The following is a 16,987-nucleotide window of genomic DNA, read 5'->3' as shown; positions in this document are numbered from 1 at the left end:
GAGGAGGGTGGGTAAAAACAAGCATCCTTGACGGAGATTGCGCGCAAACTACCCCAGACAGAATCAGCCGGTCAAACCAGTAACTAATTATCACGTGACTGATAAGACCAAACTGAGGCCCCCGAAAGGAGCAGCGGGTGTGTTAATATTTCCTCTAAATACAATTAAGAACCTTAATTATACTTAAACGAAAGACCAACAACACATATAGAGGGGTAAGGAGAGCTTTATTAATACTACTAACTATAGCTCCAAAACTAAAAGCGCGCATAATAACAAAACATGGCAAATCAAAGTAGATGCGCGCTAAAGGTAATGCAATAATTAAATTAAATATATTCATGTTACACACATTGGTAATAACGCATGTTCAAGCATTGTAAACAATTCAAAGATATGCATGCATACACAACAAACAAGATAATGTTATTCCCAAACTCCCAAAGTAGGGGTAGATAGTAGGGGTATACTCGTTTAACATTAAGATTCCTGGATTTCTTTTTGCATGGATTGGATAATATTGTACCTAGCACGAGTGTCATTTGATAAGTAGTTCTGATAACAGTTTGAACGCCAATCGCCCAGTAGTTTGATTGCATCTGGGGGAAGCCCGATGGCATAGCAGAAAGTAGCATTACCGCGCCTGAATGAATGTGACGCAATCTCACTAGGATCCACACCACCTGCCTGCAAACACTGTCGAATCCGACCAATGAACAGATTACTGGTTAGAACCTGAGTATGGCCATCCTTCAAATAAACAAAGGCTGGGCCGTCATTGTTTGCTAGCGCGGAAAGTTTTGCCGCATGGAATATAGCCTGCACAGGACACAAGCGATGCTGCTTAAGGCGCGGGAGCGGGATATCAAAGGTTCTAGACTGGTACTGATTTGTCTTGCTCCATCTTATGTGCACCATAATACCCCATTGATGATAGGTTATGTCACGCCGTCTGAGATGTTTGTGGGGGTCGAAGGCCATATCACTGGAGACCAAAACGTTACTGCGACGCAATAAGCCGTAAAACATTGTTAGGGCTACAGCCCACACGGATGAGTCGAATGAGGTGGACATGTCTAGTCGTTCCAGAATGATTATTAGTAGTTCCGGTGTTATAGGTTGTTTGCGCACAGTTATGTCCCCAATATGACGGCGTATACCCTGCATCGTGTACTTAAGTTTGAAGTTGTCTGCTACCGGGTTAGGCAGGTTCCATTCTGCGTGAAGTAAGCGTATAATGTTCATGTACTGTTTGATTGAGCTGAACTTTAACGTTTTTGACAGATAGGCAGCATAACGACACAATGTCGTCGTGCATGCAGGAACAGCGGCATATCCGAACTTTTCGCAGAATTTGAGATAGGATGATCTATGCGTTGAATAGGTCCGTTTCGTGTTGGACGACAGAGCGTTACTGTAGAAATATTCAACGGCCCGATCCAGGTCCTCTTCCGTTGTACCGCTTCTATCTGTAAAGAGAAAAACCCGATTGTTCCATGATTTCGATTAGCCGCGAAAACCCATTTGGTTCATGGAGTCTTGATACCCTGTCAGCTAGAGTGTTGAAACGGCCAGGGTAATAAACAGCACGAATTCTAAAGTTATAAATAGCACTCAGCCAAAAGATTCGTCTAAGCGAATCCATCACATTTGGATGTTTGCAAGATCCTTTGTTTATGATCGCGCATGCGGTTATGTTGTCACAATGTACGTATACCAATTTGTTGGACCACGCACGTGACCATCGTCTTGTAGCTATTTCCAATGAAAGTACTTCCAAGTAATTTATAGGAAGTAATGCCGTCTGAGGAGTCCATGGTGCATGTATGAAGTCCCCTTGGAAGAACGAGCCGCATGCAGTTTTGCATGCGTCAATGCTGACTGACACAGGCATTCTATCGTCTATCATCTGCATAGTACCATTGAATACTTTCATGAAGTCCAACCACCACATAATATCAAGTTTCATATCTTTATTTACATAAGTACGATGTCCACTAGAGCGAAGAGAATTTGCGCGGTCAATTAAGCGACGCATATGAAACCGACCGCCGTAAACACATTGTGTTATCCAATTTAATTTGCCGACTAGTTGTTGAATCCGTCTTTTTGTAATTTTCCTTGCGTGCAGTGTATTTATCAGGAGCGTGTGTATTTCCGTGATTTTTTGGTCCGGTACCGTTATAGTCATATTAATTGAATTTAAAACGAGCCCAAGGAATGTCAGCTTCTGATACGGTCCTTCCACTTTATTGTAGTTGATTTGAAATCCTAATTCGCGGACTAATTTCATAAGTTCATGAAGTGCTTTTTGACAATTGTCGTATGTGTCTGCTACTAAGAGAAAGTCATCTAAATACACAATGATATCTTTGAAACCTCTATTTTTCATAATCACTCGTACAGCTTGGGTCAGTGTATTAAATATATAAGGGGACAGTTTTGCTCCGAAGGGAAGTTTTGTATCTACCATGTAAGTAAAGTGTTTATTGTTTCCAAAACGCCATTTTAAACCTGTAGCTTGAGTATTAGAGGAATGAATATTAACGCTTCGATAAGCATTTTGAAGGTCTAATTTAGCCATGTAACAGTTAGGTGTGATTAGCTTTATGGCGTCTTTAATTGATTGATATTTAAAGGTAGTTGCGTCCGCAAAGTCATTAACTGCAAATCCTGTCGGCTGACTACAATCATGAATTAATCTTACTTTCGAAGAATCAGATTTTGGTATGGCTCCAAGTGCAGAAATGATGAGCGGTTTTTCATCGACTATCTTATAATGCCCGTTCTCAACTTCCGTGAGAATTTGGGCCTCAGTTCGCGCGCGCATATTTAAATTTGTGGCCGATGAATAATTTTCCACCTCTGCACTTTGAGAAATTTTGCCCATGTCCAGGACATGAAAACCGTTCTTGATTCCTGAAAGTATAAATTCACGATCCTTATAATCCGCCGGCAGATTTTGTTCCCAGGCTTGGAGTTTCAAGGTCGACGGTCGGACTACTGGTTTTTTGTAGCGTCTTGGCGAGAGTTGTTTGAGGGTAGAGCCTTCACGTGCTTGTAACGGCATTTATCCCCAAACGGACATGCACCTTTCGCCTTAAATATCCTGCAGTCCTCTTTTGGCGCTGGATTTTGGACCGGAACTGACGGTTTGGGTCGTTTAGGAACTAGCATTTGCAGTTCCATATGCGGGGAGTATGTTCTCCACTTAAATCCATGTTCTGCTTGCAGTTCACGATAGTGGTAATCATAGTTCAGTACACTATTCCACTCGAAGGACTCTGCAAATTCAAAAATTCTGGTAGTGTATGCGAGGTAAAACTCCACCTCGCTTCTTTCAATGTCGTTCACCGTAAGAAGGTGGTTAAGGACTCGCATATTCGCTGCCCCCCATTCCTCCATTTGAATGCCCAAATAGGGATGCTCATCTTCAGTTTTGAAGACAATAGTTTCACGTTCGCTTGAGTGCAAGACGAACTCTTTCCTTTTATTATTCTTCCGTCGTTTGCTGTTCTCCGACAGGAACTGTGTTATGTGAACTGTCTTTTTTGTATTTGCTTTCATGGTAAGGATTGATCTTGGGTCCATAAAGCTAGACCCATTATGCACATTACTGTGTCTTTCTTTTGAAGGAAGCTGTGTTATGTTTGGGAAAGTAAGAAGCTCATCGAGCAACTTACCGGAACCATCCAGCGTCACCTCGTTTTGCGTTTCTTTATCGTTGGGTTGCTCGCCAGCAGTATAACTAATCTCGCCCTGTTTCCATTTTCTCACTTGCTCAAGGATCACCTTCGTACAACCCAGAGGTAATCCTAAGCCTTTAAGGTCGTTTTCACTTAATAATGACAATGTTTCTTTTGATGTCAGTTCCTCCTGACGTAAGATCTGCGACACTTTTCGGGGTAAATTTAGTTCTGTAATCCAAGCTTCAAAAGCAAAGCCACTCGTAGCTTCTATATCGTCGTTCATTTTTCAACACCAAAGATTTAAGTAAAAACACTTTATCCGTTAAAACTGATAATAGGTTAAAGACACAATTGAGCAACACAAAAAAAAAAACAAGCATCCTTGACGGAGATTGCGCGCAAACTACCCCAGACAGAATCAGCCGGTCAAACCAGTAACTAATTATCACGTGACTGATAAGACCAAACTGAGGCCCCCGAAAGGAGCAGCGGGTGTGTTAATATTTCCTCTAAATACAATTAAGAACCTTAACTATACGTTTCATTTACGTATATAGCAAAGGCAACCATGTGAATCGAATGCGCGATCCTTGCGGATTGGTTGGTGAAAACCATAAAAGAGGAGATGCGCAGACAGAATAAATTTTTTAAACCATGTTTCAATAAAACCAATTATGTCAAATTCTCGTAGACCTGTGTAAAGAACATCATATTTTTGCATCAGACTTTGGATATTGTAATATGCAAAACGGATATGGTTTGTTTCTGACGAATTGAGAAAGAAGAACTGCTTGCATCTGTGTTAGATGATAGATCAGACAAGGTTGACCCATGGTTTGGGTGAATATCACCTGATAGTAAAAAGACAATAGAGATCCAATATCATGTCGCAACACACAGGGACCATTTTAGAAGCTTTTTGAAGAAAATAATATCCGTTTTTCCTATCCGAACACGTTTCCTTGGATGTTCAATTCTCATTGCTGTGTTCATAGACGCGTATACATACATTTGTAAATAAAAAAAGGCTTGTTTCATTAAGCCATACATATAATAAGTGTAGGAAAAATCGGAACAAAAATGGTGATATATATGCAACCTTGACAGCGTGTCCTGGTCTCTGTTTAATGTACAACGTAATAACAACCTCCAATAAATACAAGATGATCCAGATACGCTGACATGACTCGCCCGTTGCAGTTGAAAATTAGGACATATTGCGAAAGGTACGTTGTTGAGATTTGATTTCGTAAGCTCAAAGGCATGATATTTACAAGGATATATTAGAGTCAGACTAGAGAGACGTTGAGTGATGTGTTGTTGATGTATCATTTTACAATCACGCGTATGCACACGTGCAGGCAATACTCATGAAGACATACACTTGCAAACACACATACACTCACAATTACAATACACGTTTACATCAATAAAGATGCATCATTGTATAAGTATATGAACTCGTAGACTTTTACGATGCACTTGTACCCGCAAATAATTATTAAGAATTCTACATACATGGTATTGATGGTTCAGCAGACAATTATACACTATGAAAGCTTGTCGCCGCAAATAGTATATCAGTCAGCTGACTAGTTTGTTCATTTCGTGCATAGTTGGATACTGCTTAAGAGACAAAAAAATGATTTGCCTATAAACCAAAAGAAGCTACAATATAATTGGAAAACTGTGACTTTACTTTAAAGCAGCCAATGACATGTATATTCTTTACTTATAATAAGATACTACACATTTCATCGTAAGTTTGTTTTTAAGCATACGTTGTCAAGGTATAGAGGTATCCACACACTTCAACGTTAGTATAATTTGAAAGATACAGTGTCACTATATAACGGGATTTACAATTTTAATCACATACTCACATGCTTAATAGAGGAACAGAAATAACAACATATCATGATTATCGTGCACATTATTATATCAACTTGCGTGACAAATACGGCATGAACTATTTGAGGTTAACTTATTTGACAAAGCAAATGTTGTTATTTTACTGAGATTTTTTGTTGAAGTTGTGCTTAATAGTTTTTTTGTTTTGTTCACATGCTTAACCAGATTAACATTGATGTTTTACAAACTTAATATTTGCTTAGGGCGCATTTAAACAAATATTCAGTTTAGATAACTTTTAAGTGAATAGTTTCACAGAAGAACGGGCTATTCGTGCAGGTAAAAATGTCAGCCTCGCATGAAAATAAACTGAACAAACAAGAAAAGTAGTTCTATAACTAGCTGATGATGTACTTGTCAAGTTCTGACGCACAGCTGATGCGTTTGATGATTGATTGGCCGTTTTCTGATATCATGATCAGGACGTTACCATTGGCTGACCATGAACTTCCAATTTCATTGGATCCTCACTAGTCCACGTGCGATGGACAGCAGTTGCGCACGGTGTTGGGTCAGGTCTTCATTAATGAAGATTTGGTCTTGTCCGCTGCGTTACTTCCGTTATCATATTTGTCATAAATTGAAAATAGTATAACCATTGTACATAATTACTGACACATACATTACTTAAGCCCAAGTCTCACTATTGCCGGAAGACCCCCGGTCCATCCGGTTTGCTTACGCCGGTCGACTGGCGAGAATCGGGATGATTCGTAAAATTTATTCAACGCGGTCACACTATTTCCCGGTGCAGCCCCTGTTGAAGCCGGTCAACAGCCCGGCAGAGTCCAGGTCAACCCCAGACTGGGTACTGTTTATCCCGGTGAAGCCCCGGCAGAGCCCCGGTTGTCGCCGGTAATGCCCCGGTTGAGCCCCGGTGAAAGCCCGCACACACACAAAGCCCCGATATACCGTACCTACACCGGTACTCACCGGGGCTATACCGGCATTTAACCCCGGCAGAGATACGGCAACGACCCGGTTTAACCCCAGTCGTCGACGGTCATGCCCCGGCGGAGCCCCGGTTGTCTCCGGTAATGCCCGGTTGAGCTCCGGAGCCGGCAGCGTTGGCATGACCATCTAATAAGTAGCCACGGCCGCTGTCTAGAGCCGTTTTTCTAACCCCACTCGTATTTAATCGTTGATAAAAATGTTGTGTGTTCATGTGGGATGCTGTAATTTGAAATAACCGAAGACAAATGATTAAAGATTTCAATAAACTGTTGTTCCTATTTATCTTTGGTCTAAATCCTGTGTAATTAGAGTTTGACTGAGAGAGTGGTGAATTTTGTTTGATTTTTGACCACATTCGAACGGATTTCTTAAAAAGTCAGCTGCTAGAAAGGTAGGAATTACGTTCACAAAGTCCTTCTTACATGGGCTTTCAAAGAACACACTCAAACCTGCTCAATTCAATACGTAAAATATAAAGAATAGGGAAATACTGACATTCCGCTTTTAACCGACATGTATACAGTAGCGCGGCCGATGTATGAACCGCAGACGTTGCGTTAGTCGATTGAACGGTGTGAAATGTGCACTGACCAGCTTTAAATGATTTGTTGATTTATTCCAGAACCGAAAGAAACAAAACAGTGACTCATCGAACTAATGAATGTGTTCCCTATAAGATAACAGCTTCGATAAAACCGCTTCGCTTTCTAAAGCTGTTTTATTATTGATTATAAATATCGTTTAGGTATAACTTTTTGACGCATATTAAACTTGTACGTCTATACAAAATCTACTTTTGACTGAATCAATATCGGCGAACTCAGCAAAACAAAATCACCAAACAACTAACACATGCAAAACAAGTAAAGCTTTTGTAAATACAATTATGCTTCGAGATAACATACATTTATATTTCAATATACAGGAAGCTCGTTTTAAACAAGGTTTATTTATCAAATTTTGATTTTGGCATGTTATGAACGAAAGGGAGTTATGTAAACGGCTTTCAATTGCGAAACAAATAGGGCTAAATGTATGACATTGTTTTGAAAACGGTATAGAAAAGTAAGGATTTGTTAAAGCCCCTATAACGCTCAAAATCAATGAATATTTCGTAAAATATTTCGTGAAATAAAGTTAACATATGAACAATCCGTGTTCCTTATAGCAATAGCCAACATTAAAACAATATATGTGCTGTTGTAACATAGATTTGACAAGATCTGAATGCTGTTTTTTATTTTTTTGTGTCACAATATAGTCCATTTTTAATTCCCGCAACGATATCTTTTCATACGACACGCGAACACCAAAATGGTACATGAACATGTGTTGAATATATTTTACCACAACAAAAAAATAAAAAGAGCATTTTGGTTATTATGTTTCGTTTTGAGTAATAAACTTTTGCGTGGAGCAGTGGTAGCGCACCCGCGTACAGATCAGGACGAGACGGGTTCGGATACCGTCGACGTCAAGTTTTATTTTTCAACTTTTTTTCTTACTATAAAACTGAGTAAAGTCTATTAAAGCGTTAAAGATTTATGATCAATCATAATTAATGGCATTTGAAAAAAACAACAACATAATCTGTAAACAATTCCATTAAAAACGTGGATGGGACCGAGATTTTGATTAAATTTTCGAAGTTCCACAACTTGTTTCAAATAAGCCTTCATCCAACTCAATACAATAAATATGTTCCTAACATTTTTTTGCCAACTGTTTGCATACACAGTGTTTTTTAACAAAGTGAATCTCGTCGTGTTCGATTTTTTAGATGACATACTTTTTCAATGTATTTGTCAATGGGGTACGTAACTTTAAATAGTTTTAACGAATAAATAAATGTTTTGTTTCTTGCAGAAGACTGTCGAGTTTTTTAATATACTTTATTCACGAATATTTCTGTTAACTATAGGAAACATCGAAATCTAAAAAAACTCTATAAGGAGAGAAATTCTTGTTCTAATCCAAAACTGTTATATTAGTACACAAACAATAAACATAAACTGACTACAAGTGTGATCACCGCCTTGGAACGGTCAATTCAAATCATTGGGGCTTGTAAACAGTTTGTTGGCTAACCGACCCTTACATTTACCACATATTTAATCACAAACCATGCGCGCGTCTAAAACGTGTTATTCAGATGCGCATATGCACATCGAATGAAAACAAGAATAACAAAACATGACGCATGACTACACACATTATTTTACTGTCGTAAGCATCGCAAATCTATTAACACGATTAGTGGATTAACATTTAAAGTTATCTGAAAATAATGGTCCATCATTAAAACATATTAAACTATCAATTAAGCGATGTTTCTACAGACACTAGTCAAACGAATCAGGTGTAAGAAACGTCGTTAATGTGTGTCGTCCACATTTTACTGTCGCTATTTCTATACTAGTTGATATGGTAAATAATAAGCTAATATGTGTGTGAATCTGGCTAACATACATACAGTCACTTCAATAAAAAAACATTCCTTAATCATGTATGAATAGATTTGGAATTTAACTTGATATAATCTTGAACAACACATCGGTTCCTTAAATCATTACAGTTTGTATGTGTGCCATTATCTGAGCGTTGAAAACTATTGAATTCCGTTGACACCTATTGGTCACCATGAACCGAATATAAGAACTTTAGAACATTACTTAAACATTGTATCGCTATCGTACTTTGAATGGGATTTTATCTCGGGTTGAACGGCGATAAGGAATGCTGTCTAGTCAGAGAAATTAGATATTTTAAATCTGCTCATAATCTATTTTTAAACAAATGTCAGATATATGGACACAGTTGAACAAGGTGTGTTACACATAACCTTCCTTATATCCAGTATATTTTGAGTTAACTATTAAATAAAACAAATGCCAGAAAATAATGTGTTTTTAAAAGCAATTTATAGTTTAATGTTATTAATGTTGATATCTCACGCGTTTAAAGATACACAGTTTAAGTAGTACTATTAGGATATCAGATTACAGGATATTCGTTAAGTCGCGAGCACTGGGTGAAGGCTGATCCTACAATACCCGTTAACATCCATGAAAGCCAAATAATGAATGCTCTCACCTAAATTGAGTTCTTCACCTAAGTATATCCGCGTGTTCTTTCTGACGATGTAATTCGGGTACTGGATATAAACCATAACATGAGATTTATTATAATAAACAGGTTTTTCAATTCATCTGTATTTTCTACCTGCAGCTAAATAGCAGGCAAATAGCCTCTTCCTAAAATGCTCGTTACACGAAACCTAGATTCGCAGATAAGAGTCCCAACATGTAAGATTGTTGTATTGCTAACCCTAGAAACGAAAGTGTATAAACGATTTAAATATCAACTTTTTTGTCCAAATTCTTAATGGTCGGAAACGGCTCATATGATTTTAAGTCTGAAATTGGTTAAGTATAGTTAAAACTATGTTCTTAAAAATAAAAATATATATATATTAAGACAGGGGGGGGGGATAAAACTGTTCAAATATACAGCGTATGTAGGTGTTTGTGTAACGTTTAGTGTATGTCCTTTATATATATAATTCTGGATAACATTACGTATTTATAATTATGTATAACAGCACGTCAACTAAACTGTATAACTACATGTACAACCAAGACATAAAAGAAAAACACACTATTGATTCGACTCAAATCTACTCACTTTATCATGCAACTTAAATGTTTATTCCAAATACTCAAAATCCCTTACCTGGACACAGGTGTGAACCACTGCACAAGGACTATTGTAATCTCACGTTCCCTCTTCGTGTGTTAAACTCGTTGTAAAGATTTCAATCTTCAATACGTTAAAGCACATCATTCAGGGTTTTCCCTTCCTTTTATTTGAACAGGCCAAATAAAAATTTGAACAGGCCAAGCAAGGCACTCCTGCTAGGGGGGTCCGGGGGCATGCCCCCCGAAATTTTTTGAAAATCTAGACGCAAAATGGTGCATTTTGGGGGGGGGGGTTTGGACAGAAATTTTAGAGATGAAAATTACTTGTTTTTTTGTGTATCACTTATGGAATTTTTCTAATTTTTTAAAAAATTTGTGAGGGGAGTGCCAAATAATTATACTGTGCATAGTGTGCGATGAATTTTGAAACAAGTCAATAACTAAGCTACTGGTTATGCCAAAGCCAGTTCATGAGTTCTTTGACAAAGCTTGGTGGAATGAACTGTTGATAAAGAACCATATCATTGAAAAAACATCTGTAATTGGAGAAAACAATTGTCAGATAAACACAATAACATTAATTAATAAACTGAAGAAACATGTTCATTGTTTTTTGTGTTTTTCATTGTTAGTTATTCAAAGTCCATGATGGCATCTGAATCATATTCACTGTCAGTGTCACTTTCTCCATCTTCATTTTCAAGTTCCAAGTGCATTACTTTCATTGCATGTCTAACTTCTTGTAACGTTTCATTTATTTCTATCTCTTGGTGCTCAGTGAGAAGTGGGTCCGTTTGAATACCAGCATCTTCGACTTCTACTTGCACACATTCTGCCTTGGAAGTTGGAGGTTTTAATGGCCTAGAAGGAAGATTTCTTCGATTTTTAGCGCTAACCCATCTTTTCACAGCTTTCCTTACTACTGATTCAGATTCCCTTGAATTAGGTGATGGTTCATTAATGGTAACGTGAAGAATACTTTCTAACATTTTCACACTAAGCCTATTTCTCTGTTTTGTCTTTATGTTCTTTAATGCACTTGCACCTCTCTCTGGCCATGCATTGGATACAGGTAATGAGAGAGCTACTTCAGCTATGTACAGCAAGCCTGGGAAGAAAGTGTTGAGTGTTGGATTTCTTAAGAGCTGCTTTAAAAGCCAATCTGTCGCAGTAACTTTTGCTGAACCAGCCTTTATCTCTTCTGGGAGATGTTGCTTTAGAACATCATTGATATGGTATTTCATACCCTGCCACTCTGTAAGTAGTTTTTCTGCCTTGTTGTTTCTAACTTCTTCCTCATCATTCTGATAAAAATGCTCTGCTAATATTCTTACTTGTTTTTTTCCATATTCTTTGAATCCAATTTCATCAGACTTTGGGACAAGCAGTGGATCAAATACTGAGAGGGATGACAGAACTTCATTGCCATCTTCGAATCGCCTGTCAATATTTGCAACAAGTGCATTCACATAGTTTACAAACAGCCTGCTGATTTCATCACTATCTTTCTTTGACCATGTAATTTCAGCACACATTCTGGTGAATGACTCGATGTCTGATCTTAAAGACTGTAGTGGTTTATCTTCGCTTACAAGACCATTCAATTTATCCTTAGCCATTCTTACAGATGGGCTTATTGTGGAGAAATTCAACGAACCAGCTTGGAAATGACGAGACAGATCTGCTAGAATTGGCAGTATGTCTTTTAAGATGTAAATTGTTCCAATAAACTTCAAACTTTTCATATTTTTCAAAAGGCCACATGCAGCTGCATCTGAATTTTCTTTTTCAAGAATGTTAAGTGTCTGTAAAATTGTCTCAAACTCTTCATGAACAGCTAAGACTGACGATTCAAAACTGAGCCATCTGGTCCTGCAAGCCTTCTTTAATCTTTTACCTACAAGTTTAGTAGCCTTCTCACCCATCTTGATTGATTTCATTTCCTTTTGAACTTTCAAATATGTGGCCATTTTCTTTGGAGAATTCTCGAACAGTTGCCAAAGCTGACGAAGAAGTGTCTCAATATTCTGGATGTATTTGATAGATTCATTTGAATCTGTACAGGACAAGGCAAGTCGATGACATATACAATGAACATTTATCAATGTAGGATTTTCATTTCTTAGTCGAGAAGCTACACCACTTTTTTTACCAACCATGACAGACGCTCCATCGGAGGTAAATCCGGTTAATCGTGCTATTTCAAGACTATCATTCTGAATTTCTTCTATGAGAAGAGTAGCTATTGATTCAGCATTTGCAGCAGCAAAATTGCTCAAGATATTTTGACAGGACAGAAAGCTTGTAGATACATCATCAGTTTCTCGAGAATAATACTGGATAAAGGTTACTAAATTTTCTTGTACTGAAATATCAGCAACTTCATCAGTAAGAAGTCCAAATGTTTTTGATTCTCTTACTGTTTTTAGCATTTCTTCCTTCGTCGTTTCTCCTAACATGGTAAAGATTTCGTACTGGCTTCTGGCAGATCTGTGTTGAAAAAACTTCAAGGTATCTACTTCAAATGTTTTTTCAATTAAGTTCAATAAAGGAACAAGTTTTCTGTTTGCAATGAATTCTTTCATTAGGAAGTAAGCTGATGAAAACACACCCTCTAGCACACTTGTTTCTACTTCTTTTTTCTTGGTTACTTCTTGGTGGAATACTGAAACTTGTTGTATCATTTCACTTTCAACAGCTGCACTGTGTAGAAGGCTATTAACATGGGTATGTATTGCATCAATCTTGTAGCGAACACTGGGACTAGCAGCGAAAATATCTCGTTGATTTTGGGGATGTTTCATCTGATGCTTCTTACAGACTAAGCAGTACATTCCCTCTGTCTCTACATAACAAAGCCACCAGTTTATGCTATTCAGCCATGCATGCTTAAATTTCTTCGTCTTAGCCTCTTCTCTACTTAAATTTGTACAGTCTGACTCCTTACATGTGAAACAAGAGTGAACTATTTTTGATCCAAATAATTCTTTAGTTATCTGTCTACAGTCTTCACTGCCCCATGGTCCATATCTCTTTTCACCTGTGGTTTGTGTTGATGACATCTCAGAAGAGGTTTCTTTGTTAGTGGAAGTGGAAGCAGTTGAAGTTGATGTCGAGGTATCACAAAACTCTGAGGTTTTAGCTGAGGCATTTGAACAATCAATCTCGTCTGTATCCTGTCCTTCAGGTACCCCTTTACTAGTTGTCTGGTTATCAATGATAGAAGCTTCTTCTCCATCTAAAATAAAAAAAAAGATAAGGACACTTTTAGAAACATTAAATACATCATACATGTATCTTTGATTGATGATGATATAATTTAAATTCTTTAAAAAAACTGAAAGTTTCATTTTGTTGAGTTGTTCATTCATAATATTATAAAGCTAAAAGTGAAGAATGGTGAATTGGATGTTTTTCCTTATTTAAATTATAAACACAGATTCAAGTCAATGTAGGGTTTCATAACTTAAAAATCAGTTTCAATATTATTAATAAAATTGCATACTTACACCAATCACTGTTGACACTTGATTACTATTTCCTAATATTGTATCAAAATTATCAGTACCATCTTTTAACTTATTTGGATAAGTTGATTCAACATTGGATCTGATATTCAAATTGTATTTGTCTATCCTTTATTCAACACATAAAACTAAAAAATTAGTGTAGCATCATCATGGCATGCATATCTGAAAATTATCAAATTAAAATAAGACATTTAATGAAAACAAAATGCACAAATTCAAAAAGAACAAAGCATTCTTTCAAATTAAAAACACACATTAAAAACAAACAAAATCATGCTAATAATTCATGACACATGCAAACAATATAATTAAACAAAAAGTAAACAAAAACAGTCAACTAGAATAAACTGACACAATGCATTATGCTGTGTTCTAAAAATATTTGTTCACACCATTATTTTTTTGATAACAGGAGAATGCGGTATTGTGGCATTTACAACAAAAATAAACATTCATTTCTCATCAAGGGGTCGGGTTTGAACACGTGTATTTGGCTAACACAGCATTGCAAACTTTATTCAACTAAAAGTATTGTTTGAATAATTTCTTTCATGCATTTTCATCGAGATTTTCATCAATACAAACCTTTCTGACGTTTTGAAGGCGCTGTCACACTGAAATAATCTCTCAGGGTTCGTTTCATTTTGAGAAAACCATGTGGTTACGATTTTTGTAGTTATTTGCGTACTCAAAATAATCAGCCAATGAGAAGCGCCGTTTTGTAGTTATTTGCGTACTCAAAATAATCAGCCAATGAGAAGCGCCGTTATAAATTATACTTGTTCGGTAAAACGTACACACGGAAGTATAAAGAACATAAACAAAACGATGTTAAATCGATGTTTTCGCTTGTTTAATTTCGTCTTTTCTTAACTTTAACAATTACATCGATCAAAGTTGCAAAACCTCTCATTATTTTTTTTTGTTACCAGCATTTGAACCGGCCAGAAAATCGATTGAACCGGTCAATTTGGCCGGCGGCCGGTTCTTAGGGAAAACTCTGATCATTGATAACAATATACGACAGAAATTTATTAACACGCAATTTAATTCGTCATATCAGTTAATTACGGAATACCGTTAGGGCCATCGTGTTTACACATTAAAATCGAGAGGGCGAAAATGCGAGAACGCGATAGTACGATGGTGACAATGCGACAATACGATGACGAGAGTGCGACAGTACGATGACGAGAGTGCGACAATACGATGGCGACAATGCGACAACGCGATAGTACGATGACGAAAATGCGACAGTGCGACAAAACAATGGCGACAGTGCGATAGTACGATGGCGGCAATGCGATAGTCATATCGTACTGTCGCCATCGTATCATCGCATTGTCGCCATTGTAATATCGAATTGGCGCCATCGTATTGTCGCACTGTCGTCATCGTATTGTCGCATTGTCGCCATCGTACTATAGCGTTCTCGCATTGGCGCCATCGTACTATCGCACTGTCGCCATCGTATTGCTGCACTGTCGTCATCGTATTGTCGCACTGTCGTCATTGTATTATCGCACATACGCATTGTCGCGATCGAAATATCGCACTGTCGCCATCGTATTGTCGCACTCTCGTCATAACATTGTCGCACTCTCGTCATCGTACTATCGCGTTGTCGCATTATCGCCATCTTATTGTCGCACTCTCGTCAACGTAGTGTCGCACTCTCTTCGTCGTTTTGTCGCATTTTCACCAGGAACGACTGTTATCGCGTTCTCGCATTCTCGCCCTCTGGGTTTTAATGTTTTACCACGATGACCGTAACGGTATTCCGTAGTTAATAATCACCCAATGACGATGATTGTTTGATTAACTTATACAAATGATTTTGTATGGCAGTTACATGTGCATAGATACGCAATCTTCACATTCCTGAATGTGCATGCGACCCGCCATGTTGAGTGCGGTTAGACTTGCGTTATTTATAAAGCAGACGATTATTTATTTTTATACCTGATGCAATGCGTTTAAAAACTGTGTATCAGGTTTACGTGTTCCCGCTGGGGCGTTTATTCAGGTACCTAGGTGTATAGGTCCCTGGTTAATTTTAAATTTACTCGAGACTTAAGCGGGATACGATGTTTAATAGTTTTTCATCGAAAGGCTCTGTTTATCATGTGTCCGTAGACTGATGCTCGCAAATATAGAATACAGATTTAAGAACACTACACAAATTTAACTAACACAACAACGTAAATATTAGGTATAAACAATTTTTAAAATTTGTGTTGGAATAACCCAATAGAGTTTATTATATTTTGTTATAAAAAAAAATCATTTTAAATAGGTAACATTTAAACAACTGTATAGTTTTGTCGTGTACAGTTTTGTCGTTTAAATTTACCACTTTACATATTTATGTTTATAACCTCCGTTGCCACTGCTTTTTTATCACCTGGACTATTTTTAAAGACTTGTAAATCCTTATTTAAATTAAAGTTTACTTTTTGCAATTCGCTTTGATAAAATGTTACTTAAATATGTTTACTCCCGACTGAATCCTGAGTGAAGCAAGTATTCTCTAATCAATACGCGTTTACACAACAAAGAACATTCCAACACATTATCAAGGCATACCACTTTTATTGGCAGCTAAAGTTTACTATTAAGGTTCATATTCGAAACGGACATTAATCACGTGCAAAGGATTGCATTTGATGATTCAAATGATCACCGATACTAACTGAACGCGATGAGAGCGACTGTAATGGGTGGACAACGAAGCGCGTGTGCGACTCGGAGTACGAAATCAAAAACAAAGTACAAATCAGAGAATGTCGTTCGGCAGACAGCGTAGCGCGACACAGGGCGATCAGTACCCGGGTCACATAATATGAACCTCGCTCTGTGGAAAGAGGGTTTAATGCATGCACATAAAGTTTCGTGCGCACATGCTTATCAGGGACGACACTTTCCGCCGAATCTGGATTTTTGCCAAGAGGAGACTTCCTTTAGACGAAAAAATATCAAAATAGCAGAAAGTGTCGTCCATGGTTAGCCTGTGCGTACGCACATGCATTAAATCACGGGTCACGTCAGTGTATATTTTGCTTCTATGGCGACCGTGCTAAGTATTTTACCATATAGTTGCTTTCATAGCTGAATAATATTTAAAAGCGTCATTTATTTATTTCGGAAAATACAAGCATTTTGGATCATTTTGGATTTTGGACACTGGGTCCGTATTCACCAAACA

General features: G+C 37.6%; 1 protein-coding gene across 1 annotated transcript in view; it reads right to left on the bottom strand.

Moving 5' to 3' along the window:
• The window catches only part of LOC127873924 (uncharacterized), a 33,312-nt gene extending 22,940 nt beyond the window's left edge, over positions 1–10,372 (bottom strand). The window contains exon 1 of the mRNA XM_052418031.1: positions 10,287–10,372. The gene's annotated coding sequence lies outside the window, so the exon portion shown is untranslated. The remainder of the gene's footprint in view (positions 1–10,286) is intronic.
• Between the last annotated feature and the right edge of the window lie 6,615 nt (positions 10,373–16,987).

The sequence above is a fragment of the Dreissena polymorpha genome, chromosome 3 (genome assembly GCF_020536995.1).
Source record: "Dreissena polymorpha isolate Duluth1 chromosome 3, UMN_Dpol_1.0, whole genome shotgun sequence".
Classification (NCBI taxonomy): Eukaryota; Metazoa; Mollusca; class Bivalvia; order Myida; family Dreissenidae; genus Dreissena; species Dreissena polymorpha.
Note: the sequence above shows the minus strand (reverse complement) of the source record. Positions and strands in the feature narration are given on the sequence as shown.